General features: G+C 42.7%; 1 protein-coding gene and 1 long non-coding RNA gene across 4 annotated transcripts in view; one reads left to right on the top strand and one right to left on the bottom strand.

The window, feature by feature from the left end:
* Positions 1-17,255, top strand: part of Frmd4b (FERM domain containing 4B) — a 363,678-nt gene that overhangs the window by 99,114 nt on the left and 247,309 nt on the right. For both annotated transcript variants that reach the window (XM_045133597.1, XM_045133598.1), the window contains exon 2: positions 4,465-4,592. The gene's annotated coding sequence lies outside the window, so the exon portion shown is untranslated. The remainder of the gene's footprint in view (positions 1-4,464; positions 4,593-17,255) is intronic.
* On the bottom strand, positions 7,536-14,470 carry LOC123454707. 2 transcript variants are annotated; one of them, XR_006633448.1, is made up of 3 exons: positions 14,354-14,470; positions 12,803-13,584; positions 7,536-7,614 (listed from the first exon to the last, which is right to left on the bottom strand). It is a non-coding gene; the product is annotated as an uncharacterized LOC123454707 (long non-coding RNA). The 2 variants fall into 2 exon arrangements; XR_006633447.1 differs by lacking the exon at positions 7,536-7,614 and adding an exon at positions 12,114-12,570.

Raw genomic sequence — 17,255 nt, forward strand, 5'->3', positions numbered from 1 at the left:
TCTGGATTTTCTTTCTTTTTATTTTTTTGTTTTAAATTTTTCAAGGTGGGGTCTCACTCTAGCCCAGGCTGACCTGGAATTCACTATGTAGTCTCAGGGTGGCCTCGAACTCATGGTGATCCTCCTCTCTCTACCTCTCAAGTGCTGGGATTAAAGACATGTGCGCCACCATGCCTGGCTGGTGCCTGGAATTTCATTTCTGTACTAATCATTTAGTAGATGTTATTGTCCGCATTGTATACCCACCACATTCATATTTTTTAAAATTATTTATTTATTTGAGAGCGACAGGCACAGAGAGAAAGACAGATAGAGGGTGAGAGAGAGAATGGGCGCACCAGGGCTTCCAGCCTCTGCAAACGAACTCCAGATGCGTGCACCCCCTTGTGCATCTGGCTAACGTGGGACCTGGGGAACCGAGCCTCAAACCGGGGTCCTTAGGCTTCACAGGCAAGTGCTTAACCGCTAAGCCATCTCTCCAGCCCTCATATTTTGAAGCTCGAATCCCTAACTGTATTTGAAAACAGCCTTTATAAGGTCATTAGGCGGCTGGGGATATACCTTAGTTGGTAGAGTACTTGTCCAGCGTACATAAGCCCTTGGGTTTGATTCCCAGGGTGAACTAGTCATGGTGGCACATGTATATAGCCCTAGAATTCAAGATTTGGAGGCAAGAGGATTAAATATTCAATGACATTTCCAGATATATAGCAGGTTTGAGGCCAGTGTGGGCTGTATGAGACCCTGTCTCCAACAAAAGTGGCTAAGCATAATGAGGCTATTGAGACAAGCCCTAATATAACCTGATTGCTGGCCTTATAAGAAAAGATGAAGTGGGTACAAACACCAGGGGTGCACGCAGGAAAAAAAGGTCATATAAGGATAAAGCAGGAGGACAGCTGCCTACAAACTTAAAAAAAACAAATCTACATGAAACAAACCCTGCTGCCACCTTAATCCTGAACTTCCCTACAGAGCTATGAAAAATGACTTTTTGTTGCTTAAGTCCCTTGTCCTGTTATATTTTGTTATAGCAACTCTAGGAAAAAAAATACAATAGGTTATGCAAAGTCATCCATCATAATTCAACTCAGAGCCTGAACTTCTTTTCTTATCCTCAGGGACCTAATATCACAAATATCTTTGCTGAATTCTAGGGATGAAGATAGGTAATTTAATTGTACTTGCATATTTGATATGCTTCAAAAAAAATCTTAAGAAAGATCTTCAATAATGGAATTGTCATGGATTCCCATGGTGTACGTATCAGTTATTTTTCTTGTTTTCTGTGACAAAATACTAGAGGGAATGGAAGATTTGTTTGGGTTCATGGTTCTGGAGGGCTGCTTGGCCCCAGGCACTTGGGAAAGATCATTATAGCAGTGAAAGTGTGTAGCAAGGGAGGTTCTCACCTCATGATGGACAATGGACAGAAAAGTAAAAAAGAAGAGAGGGCTTCCGGTCTGGAATATCCTACAAAGTTACACCATTAATCTCTACAGCTAGATCACATCTCTCAAAGCTTTCAAGTTACTGAAAAGTGGGCCATCAACTGAGGACCAAGTGTTTGAAACATGAACCTGGGGGGAGAGTTCCTACTGAAGTTCAACAGTGGTCTTCATTCATTTCTTCTCTAAATCCTTCTAAATATTATCTACTCCTTTTCATTTCTGCACTGTGGGATTTTCAAATAGATGCATGTTTTCTTTGTTTTCTGGATTGCTTGTTTCACGTAGGAAGTTGGTGGGAGAGAGCATACAATCTGCAATCTTACTAGCTGAGTGCAAACTCAGAAAAGTTATCTTATTTTCCTGACTCAATTTCCTCATTTTCATGGTAAAATAATACATATGGTATTTTCAGAGTTCCTGGAACCATTAATGGTAATGTAAATGATGTGTGTGGGATACTATAAGGCTTATAGTCAATGTTCAATAAACAGTAGCTATTCTGAGAAACCAGGAAGTATCTGTTTATCTCTCTTTTTTCTGCCCTTGTGATCTGAATTGATAGAAGCTGTGTAGTGTTTGTTAAAAGTAAGGCATTTAACTAATTTCTCATAAGTGATGCTAGATATGGCTTGGTATGTCAGAATTTGTAGAGCTGGGTATTCACAGGAATTGTGTGGAGATGCTGTGTAAAGAGGCTGGAGGTATTTTGATTTTTTTTCCAAAATGAGTTCTATCCTGTGTAGCCCTTTGCAAGTCATTTTCTCTCTCGACCCCTCATTTATCTTACCTGTAAAGTGGGGCTTAGACTGCAATATACCAATGTTAGTACCTTCTCTCACTGTTGTGACCAAAAGTCTTGATAAGAAGCTATTTAAGGGAGGAAAGGTTTATGTTGGCTCACAGTTTGACAGCGCGTCCCCCCATGGAGGTCAGGCATGGCAGCAGCAGTGTTAAGCAACTGGCCACATGGCATCTACAGTCCGGATGCAGTAAGAGATGGGCGGTGGTGCTCAGCTTTCTTTCTCTGGTGTGTTCAAGCTGGGAACTCAGCCCATAGAGTGGTGCTGTCCACAGTTAAGCGAGGTCTTGCTTCTTCCATTAGTGTGATCTAGAAGATCCCTCACAGACATGCCCAGAGGTTGTTCCCTCAGGTGTTTGTGGGCCCTGTCAAGTGGAAAACATTAACCATTAAACACGTCTAGTATATATATATATTTTTTCTGAGCCCAGTGTTTTACCCAGAAATAATGAGGGAAAAAATAATGAATAATGAATAATTCATTCTGACTTTTGAGGATCCCAAGCCATTGCCTCCTTAATGTTACTAATCTCTATAAACACCCGTTCTTATGATTTAAACCTATTTTTATTGCCTTTTTTATTTTCTGACACAAGATCTTACACTTTAGCCAGACTGGCCTAGGACTCACTATGTGGACCAGGCTGGACTCAGATTCCTGGTGGCCCATTTATCTCATTCTCCCAAGCACTAGGATTATGATAGGAGGCACCATACCCAGTTTTTTATTGGCATTTTGATGTTTAATTAGGAACAGCTGACACCAAAGTAGCTTCTCTTAGCTTTGGGATATTAAAGGTAAATTAACATATTTTGTTTCTTAAATCAATCTCTTTTCATCCTTAAAGGATACTGGAAAATATTGTCCCCAAGAAAGTCGCAAGTTCCACATGCTTTCATCGTCTTTGCCCCGAGAACACTGAGTCTCTGCTGTGGTTTGGATGTGAATTGTTCTCCCAATAGCTCGTGTGAAAGGCTTGGATGTCAGCTGTGTTGTGTCAAGAGGGCTTCATCTGTAGGTGAATTCATTAATAGATTTAAATGTTGTTGGCATTATTGAGAGGTGACGGAAGTATTTAAAGGTGAGGTCCAGTTAGAGGAAATAGGACACGGGGCAGATCCTAAGGGGCATCTTGCCCTTGGTGTCTCTCTGTCTCTTTCTCTTTTCTCTCTCTCTCATTTGTACCTTGTCTTTCTCCCTTTTCTTCCCCTGGTTCTCTTTCTCTGTCTCTTTCTCCTTCCTAGCTCCCCTAAAACAAATAGCCTCCTCCTCTGTCACACTAATCTCCTGTGCTCTTCTGCCTCATCAGACCCCATTGTTAATGAAGCAATGAAACTAAAACCTCTGAAACTGTGAGCTAAAATGAAATGTCCTTCTTTTAACTTGTTTTGCTTGGGCATTTGTCACAGTAATTAAAAAAAACTACCATTCACAGTTCTGGACAGCAAAGTAAGACTTGTCACATGGCAACATGGGGGAGGGGTGACGTTGGTGTTTGTGAGGGAATCATTTTTGCATTCTTTCTGCTTCCTGTACTACCTTGCCGTCATGTTTGTGTCCATATACAGAGGGGTATAGAGAACTGCCTGGGGTGGAAAACTGGCATTCGGGAAGTGTTACTCAAACACACAGTGTTGGTAAAGGAACACTTCTACACACTGCTGCGTGAAGCAGTTTTGCCATCCAGCGGACAAGGAGGTGTGTGGCTACTGACTAAATCAGTGCTTCCTGGGCAGAGCTGTTCACTTTTCTTTTATATTCATGTAACTGAGGCCATTTTGCAGCATGGTGTGCATGGTAACTTTGTGCTTTCATCATGACAAGTTTCATCATACTGGAACTGGTTCTTGTTCAAAACTAGATTCAAGGGTCCCACGTCCTGAGACAGGGGTCTGAGACAATGTTTTCTCGAGTGTTTTGCTCCCTTCTGACAGCCCACATTGTCTGATTTACCTGTGCGTTACCTAGAGCCCCTCAGAACGGCTGCCTGGGGGGATGGTTGAAGTCTGACAGGAGCGATCCAATGATGCAGCCTCAACGATGACCAATCACTTCTTTAGTTGTCAAGGAGAGTAGTTCCTGTTTCTGGTGGAGCTCTATTCTATATCTCATCAAATCGTGTGAATTTCTAATTCAGTGATTAAACTGCAGCCAGCCAGGGGAACGTGAGAAATGAATCCGAAGTGACAGAGCTGCTCTGCTCTTTGTTCCAGGCTTTGCTGAGGACACCAGAAGAAAGAATGCGGGTGAAGGAAAGATGACATCTATTCAGGGCCAGCAGAAACTGAAGATCATCCAAGTGAAAACGCACAGGAGGCAAGAGCGCACCTACTAGTCAAAGGTATGGGGGCAGCTCTGTAAACACCAGATCCTTCGATGTTCTGAGCAGGAAAGCATGCTTGCCTATGAGTCCACTCTCACTTGCCCAGTGGGGATGAGTTAGGATAATCCACACTAAAACATACCATCCATACATGCACTATCAATGATGAAGAAAGAATGAACGTACTTTCCTATGTTTGAAGAAGAGCCAAGTGCTCAACTTTTGAATGATAGACTTCTATTTCATAGAGCTTCTCTTCCCAGAGACAAAAATATAACAGAAAACAAAATGATTTTAAAAAATCCAATGTTCTAACTGTATTGTACCTTAGATGAATTTTCTACAAAATATTTCTTAATAGTCTACATACTGTATTTGTGAAAGTATTTTGTTTTTATTCATGGATAAAAATCTTAATCGGCTGATGTCCAGTAGGTAGATGAGTGAAGCTAATTGTTGATTGTCTTCACACGTGCAATGATGTTCCTCCTTAGCTTACCCGCACTGAGGGTAAGCATAGCACCCTTAATATTGTTGTTTGCTTTGTTGTTCATTGCCCCCATTTTTACTATGACAAGGGAGGGAAGTGAAATATCTGATTGGTCATGCATCATTATGCAGTGCTGTAGAAAACCAAGGCCAGGCATGTGGGGAACACTACCATATGGTACCTCAGAATATTGCTTTATGGCCTGGGGGGATGTGTCCATTGGTAAGAGCACACACAAGGGTCTCAGAGGGTCTGAGACTATCTGAGTTCCATCCTCAACAGCCACATAAAAAGCTGTGCATGGCCACATGCACTTATAATCCCAGTCCTGTGAGGGATGGAGATAGGAACATCACTAGGGCTCACATATCTGTTCAGTGAGGAACTCCATCTCCAGGACACTAATGGGAAAGAGGAGAAGAGCACATGACAATTCTCATCCAGCCTACACAGATGCTTACCCTGGTTACACACACACCATACCACATCACACATAACACACACACACACCACACAAAGAAAGCTATGTTGCTTTGTGAGCTGTTCTCAAAGGTTTTCATTCAACAGGTAAAGATTGCCAGGAGAGAATTGATGTACAGTATGCAACAATATGACGTGAACATTAGTGAAGCGTATATGTGCTACAGACAGTGTTGACACAGCCTGCTTAAAATTCTTCCTCAAGTGAAATCACTGGTAGTATCACGTTTCTGTGGGGTAGTCCCTGCTGGATGGAAGTTTCCCGTAGCAACCATGGGGACTCTGGCTATACTACTTACCACTTATTTTACTATGATTAGAGTGACGGATCTTCCTTTGCTGTGGTTTCTTCTGTAAAATGTAGACAGCATTCCCACCAGCCCTGAAGTTTTGTTTGAGTATCTGAAGTGAGCAGATAGAGAAGCACTGGGACCATTGTCCATGTGATCATCATAGAGCATCTTGGCTATGCAGTGTGGCTCTCCCAGTGACTGTAGGTTTGGTGTGAGAGTCTGTTTCAAAAACTAAGGTGGAGAGTGACCAGGGAAAGATACGTGACATCTACATCTGGCTTCTGCATATACCACCTCACACACATGCATACAAGTATACAAACAAACATGTATGGACATTACACACAAGAAAGAAAGCAAAAGGAAAGAGAAAAATAGGAAAAGAAAAAAACGAGGGCTTATTGAATTTCTCCAAGTATTCCAGAGTATGTGATTCACATAGTTTGAGAAGTATTGGTGGGGGTACAGATTTCAGCCATAGAGATCTTCTTTCTTTACCAATAAGTGCCTCCCAGTCCTTGTTGTGCACCCTTGCCTTGGTGTGACCTGGCTCTAGCCCTTTTCACCACTTATGCCCTGAGCTCCCCAGTCTCACTTTTGCCTCCTTCAGTCCTTCTGAAACCCCAGTTCTCGTCCTCTCAGAGCAAAGCTGACTTGTTCATATGTTAGCAACAAGGAGTATTCAAAAACTGTTTTGTCTTTGCTGGTATGTGGGGTTGAGCCTGATTACTTAAAGCAGCAGTAGAATACGGCACATACAGACATGTAAGGAGGACAGAAGGTTATACCTGATGAGCTCATGTTCAGAGCCTTGCTCATTTTCTTTATACATTCACAACCACTGGGAATTATTTTCTTCATTTGTTTGTTGTTGTTGCTGTCATTGTTATTGTATTTTTCCTGACTTCCTTATGGTGTATAACTTCAGTGAGAACAAGGCCAGTACTTGCCCTCTTCATAAAACCACTCAGGGATCCTAGCCTGGAAGTTGTCACATACAAAGTACACAGCAAACATTTTAGGAGCAAATGAATGAATGATATAAACAGGGTGTGATGGTTAAGGTGTTGGCAACTTGATCTGTCTAGTAATCCACAAAAATCCCTTTCTGGTGGGTCCCTGAGGTTGTTTCTAGGAAGGATTAACAGAACGAGGAAGTCATTCCCCAAGCCCTTCCCCCAGAGTGGGTGGCCCCGCTCAGAGGGTGCTTCATATAAGGAAGCTCTGGGTTAAAAGAGCCCCTTCCTTCCTTCCTTCCTTCCACTCGGCTACTGGTGCTGCTTGCTGCCTTCCAGCGTGGACTGAAGACCAGTGCGCACTGAAGACCAGCATCAACTGAAGACCCATGTGGATGAAAACCTAGCAGTTCCTCAGGAAGCCTCCAGGCCTTCAGGGCCAGATTGGGGTTGTTGACGCATCCAGCCACGGGGACTGAGCAATTACAGGTTTCCTTGATTCTTGGGCCTGCAACTGCTATTGGACTACTATAAGCCAATCCAGTCAATTCCCTTTTAAAATATAATTCATTCTAGCAGTTCTGTTCCTCTAGAGAGCGCTGACTAATACACAGATATTCCACCTTAAGGAGCACGAAGTCTCATAGTTAAAACCGACAGATAGTGGTTTTACAGTGTTGGATGTTTACAAGTAGAGGATGGAAGTAATCATTGGGCTGCACAAAACAAAACAAACCTGATGTTTCATGTGTAATGTTGAGTTGCCAGTAGTGCAGTAGGACTTGAAGGTGGGGTTTAGGGCACTGGACCGTTGCCATCCACTGTAGAGGAATAGTCAGTGTTTTAATATCAAATACAGCATCCTGTATTCACTGATTCCTACTGAATGTTAATGGTGATGACAATCCCAGGCAGAATTCTCATACTGTTTGTTGTACAGTCCTGCCTTCTTCCCTGGATCCATATGGTGTACCACTCTGATAGACCTTGAGGAGGACTCTGATACCCACAAAGTTCCCTCCTAAGTACTCAACGGCACTCATCACACATGGTGGCACATGCATCTGGAGTTTGTTTGCAGTGGCTAAACCCTGGCACATCCATTCTCACTCTCTCTCTCCCCCTCTGTCTCTAACAAATAAATAAAAATTCCTTCTGTCTACTTAAAATTTCCAACCTCATCACTTATGACAGTGAGAAGAACAAAAAAATTGAATATTTCTATTTGACAAAAATAGACAAAAGGATCTCATATTCATTGTTGGTGACAAAATCAATAATGATACTTTTTTGGAAGCTAACTTGGTAATACTTATCGAGGTTCTAAGCATACATCTAAGCATTCTGACCAGGTACTAGAATTTATTTTTCTGAATAAGTAGGTACAAACACTAGTATATATCAAATATATTTACTGTAATTCTGTTCTAATAGCAGAAGTATGGCAGCTAATTATAGATGCATTAATAAGAGGGCTGCAAAGTACATAATGGCATTTGCATCTAACAGAATATTGTGTGGGATTTAAAAACATGTGAGGGTGGGGAATGGGAGATGGCTCAGCAGGTGAAAATGTATGAGCACCTGAGAGGGCATAAATGCAATCCCCAGAACCCAGGATAAAAGTCGAACATAGTCATGGATGCCTCTGACTCTAGTTGTTTTTCGAGGTAGAGAGAAGAGAATCATTGAGTCCTAGCAGGCAGCTGTTCCAAAAGATGGTGGCCCTAGGTCCAGTGAGGGACACTGTCTCAAGAAGATCATGTGGAAGAGTGGTAGGGATAGAGGAAGAGAGCTGATGTTCCCTCCTCTGGCCTCTGCATGCATACGCTCGGGCATGTGCATCTGTGCAAACTTGTCACACACACCCACACACAACATGTGTGCCAAAAAATTGGGATACATCCCTAAAATTCATTAAGTGAAAAATAAAATAAGATGCCAAAATTTGTATGTGGAGTGAGCATATGTATAGAAGAGCAAACTAACACAAACAGAAGGATGGGTAAACCAGATGTGGTGTGCAGTGAAATATTACACTGCCACGAAAACAGAACAAGTACAGCTGGGCGTGGTGGTGCATGTCTTTAATCCCAGCACTCAGGAGGCAGAGGTAGGAGGATTGTCGTTAGTTCAAGGCCACCCTGAGACTACATAGTGAGTACCAGGTAAGCCTGGGCTAGAGTGAGGCCCTACCTCAAAGAAAGAAAGAAAGAAAGAAGGAAGGAAGGAAGGAAGGAAGGAAGGAAGGAAAGAAAGAAAGAAAGGAGGGAGGGAGGGAGGGAGGGAGGGAGGGAGGGAGGGAGGGAGGGAGGGAGGGAGGGAGGAAGGGAGGGAAGGAGGAAAGGAGGGAAGGGGAAGGAAAGGAAAGGAAAGGAAAGGAAAGGAAAGGAAAGGAAAGGAAAGGAAAGGAAAGGAAAGGAAAGGAAAGGAAAGGAAAGGAAAGGAAAGGAAAGGAAAGGAAAGGAAAGGAAAGGAAAGGAAAGGAAAGAAGTACATATATCCTATTAACATGGGTAAGCTTGGAAGACATTATGCTAAGTGAGACAGAAGGAAAAGTCCTGCCTAGCTCTGCTTATGTGAAATATCTAGAATGGGTAAATTCACACAGACAGAAAATCCAGAGAGATTACTGAGGTTGGGATGGAGGGGGAATGGAGAGTGATGGATGAATGTGTGCAGAGCATCTCTCTGAAGTGATAGCAACAGCTTGGAAGGAGATAGTGTTGACATAGCCCTATGACATAATCTGTGTGACCTTGACCTTTTTTTTTTGTTTTTAGTTTCTCGAGGTAGGGTTTCACTCTAGCCCAGGTTGATGTGCCATCCAGTCTGTAGTCTCAGGGTGTTCTCGAACTCATGGTGATCTTCCTACCACTGCCTCCCCAAGTACTGAATTAAAGGCATGTGCCATCACACCCTAATCTGTGTGACTTTGGAATGGGACAGTGAAAATGGTCAGCTGTAGTGAATATTGTTCCCAGATACAAGACATGCACATTGATGTAAGGAGGCTTTATTCTGAAAATACAAAGTTGATAGAGTTGTGGACATCCTGACTATCAACGTCTACATAGTTGTCAACACAATGCAAATGATAGAACACTTACTGCAAAGAGAAAGTGGCACATTTGGTGGATTGCTTCGCCAACATTTTTTAAAGTTTTGAAGACAAAGCAAATATACAACAAACAGAAAGGGCGCTGAAGAGAACAGAAATGAAAAAGCAGGAAATGAAAAAGCACTACACCATTAGCTGGGAAAATCCTTTTACATTGTTGATGGTGTTTCTGGCAGGTGGAATTAGTGGCAGGGTGGAAGAGAAAAAAATACTCTCTGTGATGGATGTATAATTTTCTTTTACTTTTCACGGTGAGTTTATATTTTTATTGTCTTAAACTGATAGAGGGTTTGTGTGTGTGTGTGTGTGTGTGTGTGTGTGTGTGTGTGTGTGTGTTTGTGTTTTGGTCAGTTTCACCTGTGGTAAAACTTGGGAGTGAAAAGTTTTTACTTTATGTGACCAACAGTCCTAGAAAAGTGTTCCACTGAACTCACTCAGACAAGCAAGTCTGTGCAGAATTTCTCCTGAAGTCAATACTTCATTATAGCTTCAAACACAAAATGGTTTTCCTTGCTCTCCATGAAATTGAAGCTTGTGGAACAACAGGCTGAGTCTTGTAAGGTGACCCCTCCTCAGGGCAGACTGACTGTCCTGTCCAGATGTTTACTACCAGGCAGGGACCCCTCCCCGCAGACTGACCGCCCTTGAAGAAGCTTCCTTTGGTACTACTTAATGCATGGTGGTTACAGCAAGACTTTGCTACAATATCAGAAAGCCCTCAACATTTCATGCATAATAAAAGATTTTAATACCTTTATAAAATTTCTTAAAACCTCATTTTAGTGGTCAGCCTGATGTTTTCAAAGTTCGAACCCCACAGAATGACAAGTTTGCATACGTTAAAAGGACGTGCGGCAGGGTGCACACAGCAGGCCTTCATGGTGGCGACTAGGCAAGCTCAGCGGGTAGACATCATCACATGCAAGGGTATTGCTGACTCTATATTCTGGGAACATAGCTCAGCAGGGAATATGCTTGATTCACAAGCATGCAGACCTGAGTTTGATCCCCAAACACGTAAAAATGTGGGGTGTGGGTGACACAAGCCTATAATCCCAGTGATGGATAGGAGGAGCCAGGAGGACCCTTGGGGTTTATTTGCCAGCCCATCTAACCTAGTTGGTTAGCTTTAAGCCAATGAGAGACTGTGTTTCATAGAAAGATGGATAGAATTCCTAAGGATGACACTTGAGATTATCCTTTTATCTCCACACTTGTGCTCATGAACGCACATGTGCACACACTCACACACACGGAGTTTTTTTAAAGTTGGATGCCCCATGGTAATGTATTTCATTAATTGCCAAAATTATTTAGCAAGTTCATGACCTGAAACAAAAGCACAATATTTTTAAAAGAAAAAAAAAAAAGCACCATTCCATTTTCCTTTTAAATGATGCTCCATACTCCTAACATAAGAAAAGCACAAAACATTGGCTGGCTTGCAGGCACTCTGTCAAGCACTTTCAACTCACTTAAACCCAAACAGAAGCAGGAGATGCTGTTTCTAAACTCACAGATGAGTGACTTGAGAACAGAGATTACGTAACTTCACCAGTGTCCTCAGCTAGTGAGAGGTGGCGCTGTCATCAAAGGGGAAGAACAGCTCCAGAGCCACAGTGCTCTGAGGCACTGTGGGATTCCACTTCCTCCCAGTTCTTTTTAAAATACTTTATTTTTATTTATTTAGTAGACAGCGAGAGACAGAGAGTGAGAATAGACATGTCAGGGCCTCCAGCCAGTGCAAATGATCTTCACACCCTTGCACCACCATGCGCATCTGGCTTACATGGGTTCTGGCGAGTCGAGCCTGGGTCCTGAGGCTGCGTAGACAAGTGCCTTAACTGCTGAGCCATCTCCCCCCATTGGGAAGAGCTTGCAGGGCAGGACAGCTGTCAGTCAGCGCTGTGAACATTTCTTACCCACTGCACAACATTATCTGGGAAACCGGAATGACTTTTACAACAATTAGCTTTCTTTCAGAACAAGCTGTTGACCTGAACTCTGTAAATAATTTGTTGGCAGCAGGGAAAATATTTAACATTTAATACTTTTTTTTATTGCCTACAAGCGTGAAGGGGAACAAAGGAGAGCTGCTCACTAAAAATCAAGTTTTCAAAGGCTTTAGCAGCCAAGAAGAGATCTGGCGGAGGGAATCTTCGTGAAACCTCTACCCTGAAGGGCAAACATGGCCTCATAGTCTCTCCATCCTCCTAATGTGCCTCTCACAAAACTTTAGAAAATGGCAGAACAAAGTCATGTCTAAGTTCAAACAAAATTGAGGAGGTTATAAAGGCAATTTAAGCTTTGTTATTACAGGAACTCTCAAAAGTGTAGAAAAACACAGCAAATCACCACGAAAGAGATACAATGTACAAGAAAGAGATACAGTATACATTATGTGACGTGAAAATTTCCCCAAAGTTATTTTACGTCAAAGCTCTTTTTGTCCATGGAAAATGCTGAGGGGTTCGACTTAGAACTTTCTGGTATGCTTTGTGGGAATCTTTAAACTAGGACGTTTGCGAATCGACCACCAGGGGTCAGTCTTGTCTCGCCTCCACCCTGCCTTTTCTCCTATCTGACTAAACACTCATCAGAAGGGTGTTTTCCCTTGGCACACCTGAGACAGGCTGACATTTTCAAGTAGACTTTGCTAAAAAAAAAAAAAAAATGTTCAAGAGATGAAAGAGGTAAGATGAGCAGCCCTATAAATAGCCACATTTTCAGCTTCCCAGAGTAGGAGCTGAAGTCATACCAAGTCTTCTCCGCTCCCTGAAGCCAGAGCGGAGCGCGAGTTCTCCGTTGGTCTCTTGCCTGTGTCCCCTCCCATCCTTCATGCACACAGCCTTTGCGTCCCATCTGCCCAGGAGCACCTGGGCACTTACCGGTTTACCGCTGAGGAGAAATCCCACAGAGCCGTGTGCTCCCGCAGCTCAGTGTCTTCTGGTTTGAACTTGCCAGGTCTGAGCAGGAGCCTTTCCTCTCAGGCTAGGTTGGCAGCTCTGAGTTCTCTCCAAGCCCGTGCTCCTGCCAGGCACGACTACACGGTACCACCCTCAGTGTCCAGGCCAGGACAGACATTACCAATCAGCATGGCACTCTTTCTTCCCAGAGCTCAGATCGTGCCTCGTGATCTTTCCGGACAGAAACAGTTACTACTGATAAATAAATAGACGGGTGCTAAGGTGACTGGGAAACGTTCTCCTTGAAGTTTGGGATGTGAATTCCTTCCCTGTCTGGTCTGGGATATCTCTCCCGGGTGAATGTAAATCTCCCTGTCTTTCCAAGTATCCCCTTCCCACATATTTACATTTTAAAAGGTCTGTTTCAGCCAGGCATGGTGACATATACCCGTGACTCCATCACTGGGAAGACCAATGCAATAGGGTCTTCAGTTCAAGGGAGCTGAGCCTACTTCGTAAGACCCCGTCAGTCTTAAGACACAATCTGCAATTCCTGTATCCGTCCAGCAGCCACTGAACTGCATTCATTTATATAGCACGCACTCAGAATGAACGTTGGCGCCATGAGTGGCAGCAGAGCATTTTGCATGTTGGCATATTTTGTCTCTGTGTTGTCATAAAGGAATAAGTTCCCAGAGTCCCTTTGATTTTTTCCCCTAGAGCCTGCTCTTAGAAGCAGACTCCCTTCAGTAAGTTGGAAAGATCTGTTCTCAAAGGAAAAAAAAAAAATAAGTTAAATTAAATTGAATTGAAATACAGTGATGAAACATGAGACATATCTGTGCTATAAAAATTCTGGATGGTTTGTGCAATGAATATTTAGATTTGATTGATGTTTTGCAGTATTCCAAGGATCCACAAGAGTGCTTATTTATTAATGCAAAAATGTAAGTTCTCCAGATGGGTGTAGTAACACTGTAACGTCAGAGATGCCAGGAGGACAGGCAGCATCATGCCATTAGACAACCACAGTCACGTGATATAAAAAGAACTGTGCTGCCTGTGGGCCATTGAGCCAGAGGCACTACCAGGATTTCGATATTCTGCTTCTTGTATTTGTCACTGAAGTAGTGCTAGATTTCAGCTGGAGATCAATGATTATAAAATATGTCACACCTGGGGCTGAAGAGATGCTTGAATGGGTCAGAGTGCTTATTGCCCAAGCATGATCCACAGCATCCATGTAAAAAGCTAAGCCTGACTGCTCACACTTGTAACCCTAGCACTAGGCAGGGGCACAGGAGACAAGACTGTCTCTGGTTGGCCAGCCTATTAAATAAATAAAGAAATACATAAATACAGTGCAAGCTTCAGGTTCTGTGAGAGACATTTTCTGAAGGAAATGAAGCAGAAAAGAGATAGAAGACTCCAGATGTCTTCTTCTGACCTCAATGCCCATGGGGTACACACATTTGCTTACCTGTATTCATATAAAACACACACAAGTGCCCACACACACCAAGATGTTCTTACCTTTTAGAAGCTATATTCTAGTCTTGAATTCTTTCAAGGATTCTTTGGAGTCATGAATGCTTTGCTAAAATCCCGTAGTCTCTCTCTCAGCTCAAGTGGGAACAGGGATGGCCAGACAGGAACATAGAGGAATTTTTTGTTTGTTTGAGATGATGGGGCTATTCAAATCTTAATGATGGTGATGATTACATGAGTGCATGCATCTGTTAAAACTTGCAGACTACAGGATGAATTTTGATGTGTGCAACTTAAGCCTCAATACAAGAAGGCAGGGAAGGAGAGTGACTATAGGATAGTGAGTGAGTGAGTATTGCCGCCGCTGGAGGCAGCCACTGTCAACATTGCTGTTGCAAATCAATTCCTATTCAAGACAGGTCAAGAAGGAATTGCAGAGCCTGTGGGGGTGGCATTCAACCCACAAGCAAGAGTCCTCGTGCCTCTGTCATAGCTTAGTTCTGGGGAAGGCTCAGATAGCAAGTGGGGTAAAGTGAAAATACTCTGGAGCAAGTCTGTGTTCAAATTCTGACTCTGCCATTTATTTCTGTGTGACACAGAACTATGTAATCCTATCTAGAAGGCAAAGGTGTTCATAACTATATTTTCTTTATGATAATGTTAGAGAATTAAGTGGATTCATGTATCTAAAGTGATTAAAAGGGTGCTAACGTAATATACGGAAAATGGAAAGCATAGTAAAGCGATGTAATATTTAGGAACACCTGGAGGAGGAATTGAGGCTGTGGTAAATAGTTCCAAATAGTTCCAATGCAGTGATTGCATTAGTAATTACAGAAAGATGGTGCCTTATAAGGAGAGTTAGTCACTAACAGAAAGATAGGACAGAAGGAAGGAAGGAAGGAAGGAAGGAAAGAAGGAATGAAGGAAGGAAGGAGGGAAGGAAGGAGAGAAGGAGGGAAGGAAGGGGAAAGGGATAGGGATGAGTATATATATATATGTTCTGAAGACATGTCAACCTAAGCTGGGCATGTTGGCACACGTCTTTAATCCCAGCACTCAGAAGGCAGAAGTAGGAGGATTGCCTTGAGTTCCTTTGAGACCACCCTGAGACTACATAGTGAATTCCAGGTCAGTCTTGGCTATAGTCAGACCCTACCTCGAAAAACCAAAAAAAAAAAAAAAAAAAAAGTAATGTCAACTTATTTGTAAATATTTTGTTAAATGCACTTGATTTTTTTTTTTTTTTTTTTTTTTTTGGCTCTGGCTGAAACACCCCTGAGATGCATCAAATCCCCAACATCCTTTTCCGTTTCCAAATGACTTCCCCTGCTGGACCACCCCACATGATACACTTCTAAAGCATAAAGACAGTAGTTTTCATGCAGTGTTGGCAAATGGAAAGCACATCCAACAGCATCATCCAGGTGACAAGTCTCCTATAAAACTCTGGAGACTTGGGTGGATTTATTCAGTGAACATCTGCATTCAGTTGGTGCTCAGTGCCATTTGGAGGGTCCACGCCCCAACACTGGACACTTACCGCAGGGCAGAGTGTTCATAAGCTATGTTTCCTACAGTGTCCTGATGACACTATGCAGGTCTGAGGTGTCTTCCTGCTTGGGTCACTGCTTTTGAGTGAGCAAATAAATTACCTCTAAGTTAATTTTTAAAAAGAGCTTTCTATGCTGATGTCAGCCCTTTGGTGTAGGAAAACAGAACTGGAGAATTGTGGAAATCTACCAACACGAAGTAATCCAAAAACTTCATTTATGATTTCTGGGTCTTTCTCATTAAACCTTAAGTGCAACTTACAAGATGGAAGAAGGAAACACTGTATGTCACAGTAAGTCCTTCTTGTGTCACTGAAGTCTCATTTCTTGAAGTAGTTATGTTTCTTTGTTGCTGTGTTTAGGTTTTTGTCTGGTTGGGTTTCTTGAGACACAGTTTCGCTATGTTGCCCAGGCTGGCCTAGAATTCTCGATCTCAGCCTCTGGGTGCTAGTATTACAAACGTAAGTCATTATGTCTGGCTTCTTGAGGTAGTCATATTCTATAAAGTTACCCACATACTGAGCTAGCAAATCCTGAGTCATCTTTCCTGGGGAATATAGGTTCCTGAAGGTCTTCGGTCACAACATTCTGATCAGCCAGTCAATATATAACCTGTTTCAAGTGCATTTGTCTTTAAAGACACCATATTAGATTCACATTGTTAATTCATTAACATTAGGCTCCAGGCCAGCAGTGCTCATGCCTGAATGAGGCTGTCTGGCGTGCATATTATCTTTGCAAGCACGCCAGGAACCACATTAAAACAAAAGACCATGAGCCGGATGGCTTATAAATGACAGAAGTTTATGTCCCACTGTTCGTGATGCTAGAAGTCCAAGGTCAAGGCACCAACTGCTTTGATATAAGGCTAGGGCTCACATGGATAGATGACACATCTTCCAATCTCCTCTTTAGGCAGAATAGGGCAAGGCAGTTCTCTGGGGGCTCTTGTTTTATGAGAGAGAGAGAGAGAGAGAGGAAAAGAGAATTGGCATGCCAGGGCTTTAGCCACCAGACACTTGCATCACCTTTGTGCATGCGTCACCTTGTACATCTGGCATACGTAGGCGCTGGGGCAACCTGGGTCCTTAGGCTATGCAGCCAAACACCTTAACCATGAAACCATCTCTCCAGCCTTCTGGGGGTTCTTTTAAAGACATTAATAATATTCATGTCATCTCTGTCCTTATGACATAGTTGGTGACTAAATTTTAACATGAGTTTTTTTTGAGGGGAGGGAATGAAACACATACCCATTTAGAACAGAGCTAATTCAGCACTTGGCACTGTGTGCCTTACCCATTTTTAAACCCAGCAAAATCAACAACAACAGCAAAAATACCCCAGAAGTGTTCATATCTTCCACGAACTATACCATGAAGAGGACGCGTAGT

This window comes from Jaculus jaculus, chromosome 14 (genome assembly GCF_020740685.1).
Source record: "Jaculus jaculus isolate mJacJac1 chromosome 14, mJacJac1.mat.Y.cur, whole genome shotgun sequence".
Lineage (NCBI taxonomy): Eukaryota > Metazoa > Chordata > Mammalia > Rodentia > Dipodidae > Jaculus > Jaculus jaculus.